This window comes from Typopeltis vanoorti, chromosome 18 (assembly GCF_054136105.1).
Source record: "Typopeltis vanoorti isolate ZY-2024b chromosome 18, IOZ_Tvanoo_1.0, whole genome shotgun sequence".
NCBI classification, from domain to species: Eukaryota; Metazoa; Arthropoda; class Arachnida; order Uropygi; family Thelyphonidae; genus Typopeltis; species Typopeltis vanoorti.
Window position 1 is genome coordinate 39,964,791 of NC_143566.1, and position 13,857 is coordinate 39,978,647.

The 13,857-nt window shown below is 34.1% G+C and overlaps 1 protein-coding gene across 1 annotated transcript in view; it reads right to left on the reverse strand.

Moving 5' to 3' along the window:
- Positions 1-13,468, reverse strand: part of kis (chromodomain helicase DNA binding protein kismet) — a 945,984-nt gene extending 932,516 nt beyond the window's left edge. Inside the window, exon 1 of the mRNA XM_090408660.1 lies at positions 13,324-13,468. The gene's annotated coding sequence lies outside the window, so the exon portion shown is untranslated. The remainder of the gene's footprint in view (positions 1-13,323) is intronic.
- Between the last annotated feature and the right edge of the window lie 389 nt (positions 13,469-13,857).

The following is a 13,857-nucleotide window of genomic DNA, read 5'->3' on the forward strand; positions in this document are numbered from 1 at the left end:
TCAACATGTGTTCTGACATGCAAATCCACCTGCACTAAAATATGAATGCTTAATTTCAACAAGCAATTACTTTTTTTCTCCTCGTCATTCCCTCTTCTAAAATTCTAAAAGCATTAAATTTCTATTAGACCAATAGTCCCATTCTAAAATAAAAAAAAACTTAATATATTTAATATAGCGGATAACATTATATTGGCATTCCATTTCATATCCTACACTGTTCTATGAATGTATCTAGTTTTTACTTTAAATACAAAGTATATAGTAAACAATATCTCTGTATCCTTCTCAGGTCACAAACATTTAAAACCATAGACATATGCAAATCATCATGCTGGACTAACAGAAAATGTGACTTCTGAAGGGCTTCATGATGTCATTGATTAGATGATTTTTAAGGTTCCCTACAGACTATTTCAAACTATAAGGTTCTCTTTAGTTGTAGGCAGTAAACTATTACATAGTTTTTGACATTTATTGCTGCCTAAATAAACAAGAAAATGATATCAATTTTATTCAACAACTAATATTTGCATACACTTGTACTAGTTTCCACTATGTAGGAATACTTCCCACTCACCTTGTGTTTTATACACTGAGGATGGAAACATCACTATATAAGGTACCATTTCACAAGCAAAAAAGAAACAGTGAAAGTCCCTGACCTAATGATTTTAATGAGACTTGCAACAGAAAAGTTTCTAAGGAATAGAAAGAACTCAAATTCTGGAGAGTTTGTTTAGGGAGAAAATACAGGACTGATATGATGGACACAGCATTCTCTATAGGTTTGTAAAGGGTAAAAGTATTGGATAAAGGATACTTGTATACAATGATATTTGTGAACTTTGGAAAGGCATTTGACAGACTGATACATTGCAAGTTGGAGTACTCTGAGAAAGACAGGGATGGATGGAATGGAACTCTGAATGATACCAACAAGTTGTGCATAGGGAGGAGGGAGATCCAAAAAGATATCTAAAAAATGTCTGTGATAGATGAAATACTGAAACCATTAAAAATTCATTTAATTATTTCACTGTACTATTTTCATTTCATTAAACCTGAAGATGAGCTATGTTTGCTCAAGATGAACATATAACCGTAAAACTCCAACATGCAACAATACACCAAGTTCAATTAAACAAGCCTTTCAACAAAATTTAAAAAAAAAAAAAAAAATGAATTAATTATTTTTCACTTGGTTATACTCTAACCAAGTGAAAAATAAAATTTCAACATCTTTCTCTAAATCCAGAGTAATTTATTAAAAAAGGGTGGCACACCATTTGGCAATTCCTATAGTAGAGATGACCTGCTAATGCTTCTGCCTGGTATCTCAACTTGGGCCTGGCTCCCACTGAAGAGACCTCAATAAAGGTCGAAACTAATCTGGGTAGTGGCCCTTCCCTTAATGCATAACATTAGACATATCCGCAAGGAGATGTGTTTTGCATTATAGGAGATACTGAGACAGGAGTTGTTGGTAGCTTGCTCCACCTTTGCAAAGAGTTGCCCTGGTGTTGTACCACCTTACCCCAGTCCTGAAGATACTTTCAGGTGCAAACTTCGTTTGCTCACACTTGGATAAAGGATTAAACTAAATTTATTATATTATTATCTGTCGTAAAGTGAAAATCTGATCCTGACAGCCTCTATTTGGCCTGAATCCAGCTTGTATTTCACCAAGCTTCTCTTCCACAATCCTTCTCAACCGTCTCTCAAGTATACTTGCATAAATCTTACCAAGGAGACTGAGTAGAGAAATACCTCTGTAATTTTCACACTCAGTTTTATTTCCCTTTTTATATATAGGTACAATGAGAGCTCTACTCCAATCATCTGAAATTCGGCCCTCTGTGCAGGCCTTCTAAACTATGCAGTGCAGCTACTGTAAGACTTTTATACTTCCATACTTAGGCATTCTGGTTGAATATCATCTACTCCCGCTGCCTTTCCCTATTTCAGGCTTTTGATGGCTTTTTCTACTTCAATTTCGAAGTACTTACTCCATACTTCAAGGATATTTTTTCTCCTGTTTTCATGTCACCTTTATCATCTGATTCCTTTTACAGCACTCTTTCCTCCATTTCTGAGCTTCTTTAACAACCTCCAGAATATCTAGCCAACTTCTTGATATTTATTTTCTATGTTCTTGCCAAAGTCCTCCCATGACTTTTGTTTAGCTAATTTTACACATTGTTTAGCTTTCTTACATTTGTCTCTGTAATCTCTAAGAGCACAAGCTGACTTCTTTGCCAGAAAGTTTTGATATGCTTTCTTCTTTTCCTTCACTGCCTCTTTAACTTCCTGTGTCCACCATGGAGTTCTGATTTTTCTATCCTTGCAGACAACCTCACCACATGCCTCTCTGGCTGAATCAATCAGTGTTTTCTTCAGGCTTGCCACTGAACCTCCAAGGCTTGGTTCCTTTTCTCAAACTCTTTCATTTTTTCTTGAATAATATATGTATTTTTGTCTACAGTTCGCATACAAGAGAGCTGCTCAACTTTTATTCACTTTAAAATTTTCTTACATGTTATTCTTTTCTATATGAAATTCAATTTTATCCTGCTGAAGACTAAATAGTGATCGCTTCCAATTTCAAATCCTCTGTACACTCTGGTCCGACACCAGGGAGAAAACATCACTATCAACAATAACATAGTCGATGAGACTTTTCTTATTCCTTGCCTCTTCTCTCCATGTGAATTTGTACACATTCTTATGTTGAACATGATATTAGTAATAACCAGTCCATGTCCTGAGCAGAAATCCAACAGGTATTTGGCATTATTATTAGCTTTGCTCTTTTCTCCAAATTTTCTCAAAATATTTTTGTATGTCTGACAATCATTTCCTACTCTGATATTTAGATCCCCAACAAGGACCAACTTTTGCTTATTTATTGTCTTGTTTCAGTTGCTTTCTCTAAAGCCTCAAAAAATTTCTCCACTTCTGCCTTAGTAGAACCCTCTGTGGGAACAATAGACACAAATAAGTCTCAGTGTCCAGTTTCCCATTCTTATATTTGCCCATATCACTCTACTTGAGACTGCCTGCCATTCAAGATTAGCCTCATATTTAGTGTTAAATACTTTGGCTACTCCTTTTCTTTGAATGTCATTGCCTGAATATAACATTTTGTATTTATTGCTCAGAAAGATCTCACCAGTTTTTGCCTTTTTTTTTTGTTTGTCACCACTATTATGTCAATCTGGTACTTATTCAATTCCTCAGATCATTTCTTTGCCATTCAGGCTTCTTATGTTGATAGTATCGATCTAGAACTCTGGATGTTAAGTTAGGGTGTGTTTTAAGATTTGTTCCAGTAGCTGACTTTTCGCTGCTTGCCCTGGTTCCTTGGCAAAAACAATAGGGGCCTTGTTTAACTGGGCGATGCCCCAACCAGCATGAAATTCTGTCATTTTGTACCATCATTTTTTTATTTTGGTTTAACCAATAAGAATATAATTTGGTCAACTAAATCCCAAATTGCCAGCCCATCCTCATCCGTTCAGTATCCAGGTAGATACCTAACAGGGTGCCCCACGAGAAGGTGAGGATTGGAGATTAGGTCAGAAGCCCTGGTCGGTTCTCTGCATTCCTTTAAAGGCTATGTGGAGGTCTCCTCTCAGTAATATAGCTTTGACCCCTTAAGTATCCCGATTATCGGGTATTTGAATAAACTAGATGGATGGGCAAATGAATAGGGGGGGTACCAGTTGAATGCAGCAAAATGTAGTCTTGAAGTTTGGGATACATTGATGTGAGGCTGCATACTCTGTTGGAGCTGTACTGAAGGAAGGGGGGGGAGACGAGATCTGGGGGTGATGATTGATAGAAACCTGAAATTCAGGGAACATATTGCAATGGTGGTGAAGGTAATCGAGAGGATTGCTGCAATCCTGAGCATGCCGACCTGCAGAGATAAAAGAGTTGTCATTCCATTGTATAAAGCCTTGATCAGGCCACACTTGGTCCCCAGGATTTGAAAGGGATAAATTAACTGTAGAAAGGTACAGAAGCAGATAAAGACAGCTTCAGCACTGTACAATGTTAGTTATGAGGATTGTCTGAGGGAATGTGGACTGCAGAGTTTGGTAGATAGAAGGAGAGGTGATATGATTGAAACTTTTAAACTGTTGAGAGGTAGTTACAGGGTTGACAATGGGGAGTTCTTTCACTTGATGGAACAGCAAGAAGGAGCGATAACAAGGGGCTACCCTTGGAAGTTACAAAAGGAAGCTGTTAGCAAGAGGGTGAGGAGTGGTTTCTTTGAGTGGAAGGTGGTTGAACCATGGAATGCATTGCCTGATAGAGTGGTGAGAGCATTCAAACGGTCAATGAGTGATATGATAGACTGTTTCCTATGAAAGACCTCCCACGATGAGTCTTTCGACTCCATGGAGGCCAGAATAATAATAATGATCAGGGTATTAAAAAGTTGAGGAGGAGAGGTAAATTTCTAAGATTATTTTGAAAGAAAGAAAACAGATGTCTGAAGAAGAAGAGCATGGAGTTTTCTTTAAAATATTGGATTATAAAAATATCAAAACCTAGGACAGGATGCTGAAGAATACCAGTGAGTAGGAAAAATGAAATGTAAGTGGCAAAGCTACATATTAGGTTGAAATCAGAAAAAGTCATGTGGAGATGCTGAAAATCAGAAGCTATCCATAATAGCATACATCAATGAACAGGAAAAAAAAAAAAGAAAAAAAGCCTACCCAATTAGAGATTGAATAGCAGACTACAGGATTAAAGTTCCACAGGATCTTTAAGCTGGATCCACAGAAAAAACAACTTCAGAAGAAAATACGTTACACCATATGGTGCTTTTCTTTATACAAAATCTCTTAATATAATAAAATAGTTTTGATTTATAAATAAATGTGATACCATGTGATGAATATGATGGCAAGTTTTCATGGCAAAAAGAGGTTATGCTTACACTGTCAGGTGACACACAAGTGTTGTTTACTTGGCAGCCTACAAACAGGTGTTTCAGGAACTATTCATCAGCACCTATTCCAGGGAATAGTTTGCATTACAAAAACAAATGCTATTTTGGACTTAAAAATATAACACAACAAATGCTAATTTCTTGTAGACATAAGTATACTTCAATAAAAATTTTCTCAACATCAACTTCTCACAATGCCAAAACTGTAAAATAAAGTGGATGTCAACATTTTCATTTAACTCAGCCCATATCATTTAAGTAGCAGAAAACAATTAACCAAATAACCCAAACACAAGCTCTGAAAACATTGCAAGATCGAATCTATATAAACAGACCATGATCAACAAAACCACAGTTATTAATAGCTAAATTGTGAAATAATCATAACTCTTTACCTGTCTGAAATCAGATTCATGTTGACAAACTTTTTTGCAAAAAAAATCGCTTAAGGAACCAATCCCTAAAGGTTGACTGATTCCTCCTGGGAATGCTGCAGACATCATGTGAAAGTTACCATATTACATAAATTGGATACTTCCAAACATTCTGCATTTAACTACAACCTATAACTAAAACAGTGTTATATATAATATACATGCTAATACATACAATCTTACTCTTTTGTTATCATATATATCACATGGCACAGAAACCAGCATTATTTCATATCATTTCCTCAGTGTTATCAACTAAGCAAAGAAAGCTGGTTGTGGCCTGCTAAATTGATTTCACGACTCACTAACAAGTTGCAAACTAGCAGTTTGAACAATATTGTCCACTTTTTGGACAACACTAAACAAGAAACCAAATGAGAAAAATTCCACAAATGCAATTTTCATTTCTTTATTTTTATTTTTTTTTGAATTGTCAATGTAAATTTAAGGTTAATTGTTCATGTCTTCCATGAGGTATAATTTTCCTCTTTCGGCATTATATCACAATTTAGTATGCATAGTGATAACCATCTGGTCAACAGTTATTAAGTGAGAAATTTCCATAAGCATGGATATGGACTAACAGTTCAAGCATTCAATATTCGTAAATCTGTTGTTGCATTAGTAATATGGTTAACTAACTAATACTTTGAAAACATTTTACTATTAATAGAGTGACATAAAATGTTTGGTTCAATCCCAACACTAAAGAAACAGCTAGCAAACTGAGAAGATTAAGTCAGGGCAACTGCAGAATTTGAACCTGTTGATCAAGTTGATTAATGCAGTAACAATTAAAAAAATTCATACAACATTAATGGGAACTGATCTTTAGGATGCACAACAGGTCATAATGACTTAATTTATTCTTATCCAAAAAAAAAAGGGGGGGGGTGGGGCAAAAGATAAAAAAAAGAATCAATATTATGCAGTTCTTGATATGAACTGCATAATTTGCATTTGTTTGAAGTCAGCATTTCAAATAAATGCTAAGTTCAATGAGCCAATCATTCTTCTAATAGAACCTCCATATTGCAATTCGAAGAAAGATAGGACAATGTTCCCTCTGGAAAAGATCTGAGTTGGATTATCACATGAGAGGAATCTTTGTGGTGAAGGTGGGTCAGCTACAATCAGATACACAAAATTTACAAATACAGGTAACCCTCGTATAACACGGATGTTAGGTTCCATAGAAATGCCCCGTTATATAAATCGTGTTATGTTCCGAAATCGTTTTTTAAAAAAAAAAAAAAAAAAAAAATTATATAAACGACATATCCAACAAAAATTGTTTTTTTTTATTTAATTCAGGTAAGTTAAGAAAACAAACTATGACACAAATACATAGTATAAAATTAAAAATTACAAATTGTAATTAAGCTCCACTGCACGTAATGCATAAATGTTTTAGGCAAAATAAAAATAAGTGCATATCTTTCATAGCACGAGGATTTGAGGATCAGTTAATAAACATTAGTTTTGTCATGTAATCACCTGATGCATTACTACAAAGCAGTAGAGTAATTCTGTCTTTGGAAACGTTGAATCCAGGAGCTGATCTTTCATTTTTCGAAATATAGGTGCGTTTTGGCATTTTTTTCCAATATAACCCGGATTCATCAGCATTGAACACCTGCCTGATCTGCATTATAAATGTTTATAAACTATGAGAGTTTTTTGTTTAACAAGACTTCCATCCAAAGGAATTTTCTTTTGAGTGCATCTTCTTTCCAAATCATTAGAGATTTCTTCATTTTTCTCTTAGAAAATTGCGTACACGAGCAATGAGCTTTGCACTTACCATTGACCCAGCAATAAACACGTGCTCGGATTTTATGTTCATTGTGTTTGAATTGTTGATTCATTTAAATTCAAAGTCCTTACAACAACTGGTTTTTCTCCATTTTCCAACCGATCCATGATTTTAATTTTTTTTCTTCGAGAGAAATTTTCTTTTCAATATTCATTTTTTCCTTTTCAATGCAATTTGTGGCCATTACTATAAATTTTTTATGCAATTTGCAACTCACCAGAAAATAATTATGCATGTAACTCACCAGAAAATAAAGTGCTCAGCTTGAGATAACACACTTATGATTTTTAATGTGCTTTCCTGGCAGAAAACGAAGACAATTTTCAACAATAAACACTTTATATGGTATACAATTGAAGTACATGCATGCTAAAGGGAGTTTCCCCTAATATAAATTTGCTACTTATAACTACCTGCTGATACAAGCAGACACAAATTTAACGAAGATAAAATTTGATTTTTAAGTCGCACGGTGAAAAATATATGAAAAGATAAGGGTTACTACAATTTCTAGACTGTGTTTTTGTCAAAATCACGTTGTATAAGTACCACATTAAACAAGGGTTACTACAATTTGTAGAACGCGTTATATTAAAACCGTGTTGTATAAGTATCGCGTTATACGAGGGTTACCTGTACTATGAATTGACAGTAGGTAGTGTAAGTAGATGGTGGACAGAGATATTGTATATTATATGGAGGATTAAATAATGTAAATGTCAGATGAGCAACACACTGCAAAAGAAAGGATGCAATTGAGCAGATGTATAATTAGAGTCTCTAAAAAAAGCAAGCTGTTATTTTTTTTCTTTTTCAATAGTGAAGATTCTGGAGTGCTGACTGAGGCAGAGGAGAAGAGAGGAACCCTTTCTTTTGCAGTTTACAGAAAAAAACCACTCACACAGGTAAATACATATATAAACTTTCCCATCATCCCCCACCCCCCTTCTCCACAATATGGTGTCATCAAAACTCTTCTCAACAGAGCCTCCAACCTCTGTTCCACACCCAATCTTCCCTTATAGCGGAACACCTTTATTCACCAAACCTTTCTGTCCAATAGTTTCAATGTCAAAAATGTTTGCAAATTATCTGTCCCTTCCACCTCCTCACATCCCTCTCAACATAAAGACTACAGTAATGCTATTATCATTCTCTATATCTCAGGCACTTAAGAAAAAATAGCCAGAACTTTAAAAAAATGTAATCTCTGCATTGCTTTCAAATCCCATTTGAAGCTGGCTTCCCTTCTCCACTCTCCTAAGGATCCACTTCCTTCCCTCTCTATTCCAAGTGGTTAGAAAGTTCCTTGTCTTTGCAACTTATCATATAATGTCAGACATATAATGCTAAAATCAGGCTAAATAAATACAAGAAACACCTCCACCACAACATTGTGTGTGTAAGCAGTGTGAATGAATTCAATAAGAAGTATGATAGCTGGTGTGTGTAGTATGGCCACCTTCGATCAGTCCCTGACTCTCAAGAGGCGTCTCTTAATAATAATAATAAACTTTTATCATTTCAGCACTCCACTGTTTTATTATATATATATAATATGACATGTAATATATGTAACATGCAATTCCATTCGCTCACCATGCAAAAAATCTTTCACTTCCTGACTACCTTTGCATAGTTTCCAGGGTTACCTCTCCTTCTCCCTTCACCTATTTAGCAAACCATGCCTTGGATAACTTACACAAAATCAAATGGAATAAAACTATCCTGCTCCATCACAATAAATACAAACTTGATAGACTATTCTGAGAATCATTTGAGAAGCAGGTTTAAAAAACCAGCCTCATCTTAATAAATATGATTGTATTAAATTGCCCAAGATTTGGGAATCTTTAATTCTTAGGTCTCCCGCTCAACAACTATGTGCCAAGTGCACCCTCTATGAGTGCGCTTAGTCCCTCATAAGACTTTAGTCTTCATTTAATTTAATTTCATTTCTTCCACTTATTGTTTCTTGTGCATTTTTGTGTGTTATTACAATTTTAACAACATATTCCAGAAGATGTCTCTGATAGACAAAATATTGAAACAATTAAACCTGCTGTTTAATTATTTCTCTTTATGCTGTAATTACTCCATTAAATTGTAGCATTTTTTATTTCATTATCAAGATTTCACTACAAATCATGTTTGAAATAAATGTTCCTAGATTATAGGTATTATTTCTGGGAAAATTCCCATGTTACTCCTCTAAAATAAACTATTTTAATGGCTAATATAGCCTACTTTCGTTTAGGAGTGCCCATTTTTTTTTTTTTTACGATGTCATTGGCTCTTTACTCAAATCTTAGGGCATTACTGAAATGTTATAAAACTAATATATGAAAAATATCTAATATCTTCATATATTAGTTTTATAACACTTCAGTAATGCCCTAAAATTTGAGTAAAGAACCAATGACATTGTCAAAAAAGGGGCATTCCTAAATGAAAGTAGGCTATATCAGCAATTAAAATAATGTTCCTAGATTTTTTTTTTTTTTTCCCACCAAATACCAAAGTGCCTTACTGGAAAACCTAAAGCACTTTAGTTCTCCAATAAGCAGGGTGGTTGGTGGTGATCTCATAGTAAACAACAAAAATGAACTCATCTATCTGCTAAACAACTTATTCTCAATTCTATACATCCATAGATTCAAATTTCACAGTTATAAAATGAAATTTACAAACCTTTAGAAAAAAAAAATGTGGCTTTCTAAAAAAAAGATATAATCTTGATATAAACAGAAAAACTCAGGATCTTTTCAAATGTAAATCCCATCCAAGCAAGTTTGTAAACTGCACACCAGTAAAATGGTTAGGCTAGATAATGCTAGAATTCTACTCTAGAGACTAATCATGTTACTTTTTTAAGGCACTTCAGTTCTCCAGTAATCAGGAGGTGGTGGTGATCTCATAGTAAACAACAAAAATGAACTCATCTACTAAATAACCTATTCACTTAATCAGCCATAGATACATATTACAGTATGCCTTCAATTATCCACACATTAAGAAATAAATCAACTATGATAAATGAAGTTACATGGTGCTGTTATATGAGTAACATGGAATGCTAATTCATTCAAGTGTTCGCCACCTCTTCATTCAAGCCGAAATGAAGAGGTGGCGGTTCCTCCCTCTGGAAAACTGGTTTTTCATCTAGCAAAATTTACTGGCATAATACACTAATCTCATAGCCCTAGCTCCTTCAGTCATAAATCCAAAACAAAACCCAATCCTTACTTCCAACTTCAAGAAACATTCTCCAGACAATCATGACAGCTTTGCTCCCTTTACCCATTCATAATGGGTAAAGGGAGCAAAGGAGTTTTAATTACACATTCATAATGTGTAATTAAAACATTACTGACAGTAGAGACTGGCTATTGTTGCTTTTCTAAAAAAAAATTAATAACTATGCAAAAGAAACTCTACTTAAAAGAATCTTTCATAATAAAAGGAAAGATCTAACTCTTAATTTAATGGTAAAACAGAATGATTAAAGATATCTTTAGTTTTAATAATTCAGAATGTAGAAAGTGGGCATCTTATTAATATTACTGCAATTGGTAGTTAATATGCAGATATCTTTATTATAACAGTCACATCAATACCCTTCACAGTATACTAAATAATGTAGCATCGCATAGCATATGAAACCTTTTAATTTTTTTTTTCCTTTTTAATAACAGAACTTTTCTGCAGTGGGCTCAATTTACAATATGAGTGGATTATTATTACATGAGTATCTCCATAGAGTCAGAAGACTCATTGTGGGAAACCCACTAGCCTGCACACCATTATTAACCACACTCTTGCACAACTTCCAAAGGAAACCCCTAGTTCCTTTTCTGTTCATCAAGTACTGAAATTTTCTTTTGTGTCGATCTTACAGAATCCCTTTAACTAAACTTTGCAACAAATACACTTTCAGCTTATCTTCATAGGGAACATTTCACAGACCTTTCAAGAGCTTGGTGGGTTATGCCTGAATCCTCTCTACCATATCAGGATCCCCATGAAACCCAGCTTACAAAAGCTGTGCACAATAGTCATACAAGTAAAATTCTTTTTAGAATTTCTAAATTAAAATTAAACTGAAATAAAAGTTAAAGAGCAATATATGCTGTTACTACATCCACATAAGTTATTTTGACAATTTTTGTAATATGCCATCTGAAATTCTACTCTCTGTCCACCATTATCCCCAGGTCACTAGTCTCATCAATTTCCTGCAATCCATTACCATGACTGTGATGGTAATGAAAAGTTAGTAATAGTGCTCATGCTGTGGTTTCAAGAATATCTGAATAAGCAGGCAGGAGAGTAAATGAATGGGAAATGTCAGTATTATAAGAAATCCTGATTTTAAGGTGAAGAAGTAACCTTGGAGAAGGTACAAAGGTAAATAATAAAAACAACATCAGGACATAATGTTAGATAGAAGATGTGGGGATAACATTTTTTATTTATGTTACTCCCACCATGAAAGGTTATATACAAACCTATTGTGGATTTTGTACCATTGTGGACTAAGAATTTTTTTTTCTATTTTTATCAATTTTCTAATACATTTTCAATTTATTTTTACACAGTCCAGAAAGAAACCCTACTCTAGACACCAAACATACAACTTTTTCAAGCCACTTCAGATATCTAATAAGTAAGAACACTGAGATTTTTGACATGGTACAACATGGGTAGGTGCAAGAACCAGGGATACCTCTAGCAGTTATGAAAGAGAAGTGTTAATTAAGTATGAAGAGGAGGGATGGCGGTTTTTTTTTTTTTTTTTCTTCTCCCATGGAGGATGGACCATGTAATGCATTTCCTGAAAGGGAAGTGATGGCACAAGCAATAAAATAGTTTAAGGAATGGCATGACAGAGTGATGTAAGGTAAATCTTCCAATGGCAGTTTAATTAATTTAAATTACTCTTCTAAAAAATGCAGGTCACACATCAGGTTTTAAACATATAACACTATACCTTTTAATTATAACAAACAGTACATATTTAAAATAATAATAATAATACCCCCCCATTTAATTGATTTCAATGGAACTTTAATAGTCGGTTATTTTGAATCTAACCTTCGTAGGAAATATTCCTGCAAACACTTCCGTAGAAATAGTGGGCTAAGGCCAACTAAACATGAGCGATGTTATTTAAGAATCCTCAACGGTACGATCACAAACTGAAAAATAATACTATTATGCTGGAATCATAAATCTCTAGTTGGTTTTTGGTATACGACGGCATTGTAATGAACTGCATGTGCAAACAATTATTGACAGAGTATGTGGATATATATATGTGTGTGTATCACTATGAATAAATAGCAGAAGTAAAAAAACTGCAAATATGAAGACAAGTGACATTAGGCCTAAGAACTTTTCGAGAGAGAAAAAAAAAAAAAAGGCTGCGGACGAAAACCCAAAAAGAAGTTGGTAAAAATTATTCCCCAATATCAACTGTCACATAAACAAGTACTTATCTTAAATATTGCTCTTTTTCGTCCAAAAATGTTCACGCACATTATATATAATAATACATACATTTCACTACTGTACATATTTTAGTATGCTTGACATGTTCAATGAAACAGAGCACTTTTTTTGTTGAAATAGTAACCAAGTAGTAGTGACCTACTTTTTTTTCCCCCTTTTTGCAAATGTCTACAGTAACAAATAAATAAAATAAAATAAACCTCAGTAATTGTAAGCCAGTATCAATAATTCTGATTCTAAGGGATTAAAATTCATTTTTGAGGTGGTATGCTGTGGAACCAAATGGTATGGGAAATCTGTTCGTAAACTTATCATAGCACATTCACTGATTTTTTTGAAATCGGGAATGTAACATTAATACTAAATAAATAAAATTTTCAGATTGTAGAACAATGAAGAATGTTAGTTTCTTTGAACGCCATTTTCAGACCATCTTCAGATCGCGATACCACGATCACACTTGGCGTCTTGCCAGATGATATGTTTTTGGTATCATCACTGACAACAAATTTATATTTTTTATGTACGGAATGCAACCTCGTGTCATGCCGAACACAAATCTTCTAATGCACGTGAACAAAAATCTTGCTACTTACGTCAAGAAATCGACGACAGGAATACCCCCATTCGTACACAAATTTCTAACTTTTGGTTGCTTTAGTAGCTTACATTGTACACTATTCACGGACACCATCGCACTTGTAAAACGATAGCTGATTGGTCAATGACAGAAAATCACCACCAAAATAAAACCATGTCCTTCCTTTCATTTATTAGTAAGATATATTGTGATCAAATATTCACTCCACAACATGTCAAATAATTACTGAACATGCTTATTCTTCCTGAAACAGTTTATATTTTAAAGAAGTTAAGAATTATAATTTCTGAACCATTAACCAATAATAGGTGCCAAAGCAGACAATTCCTTTCGAAAGAGTTATGTTGTTCTCCCGGTAAGCTGGCCAATCATAATACAGATATTTTCATAACCGCCCGGATGTGCGATGGCATATTTCTTTTAGCAATAATTGCATAAATAATGGCAGTTTTTACTATTATAGGAAATAATTTAAAAATAACGAATAATCATCGCTAAACCTATGTCAAGTTTACTGGCTTCGTTTATT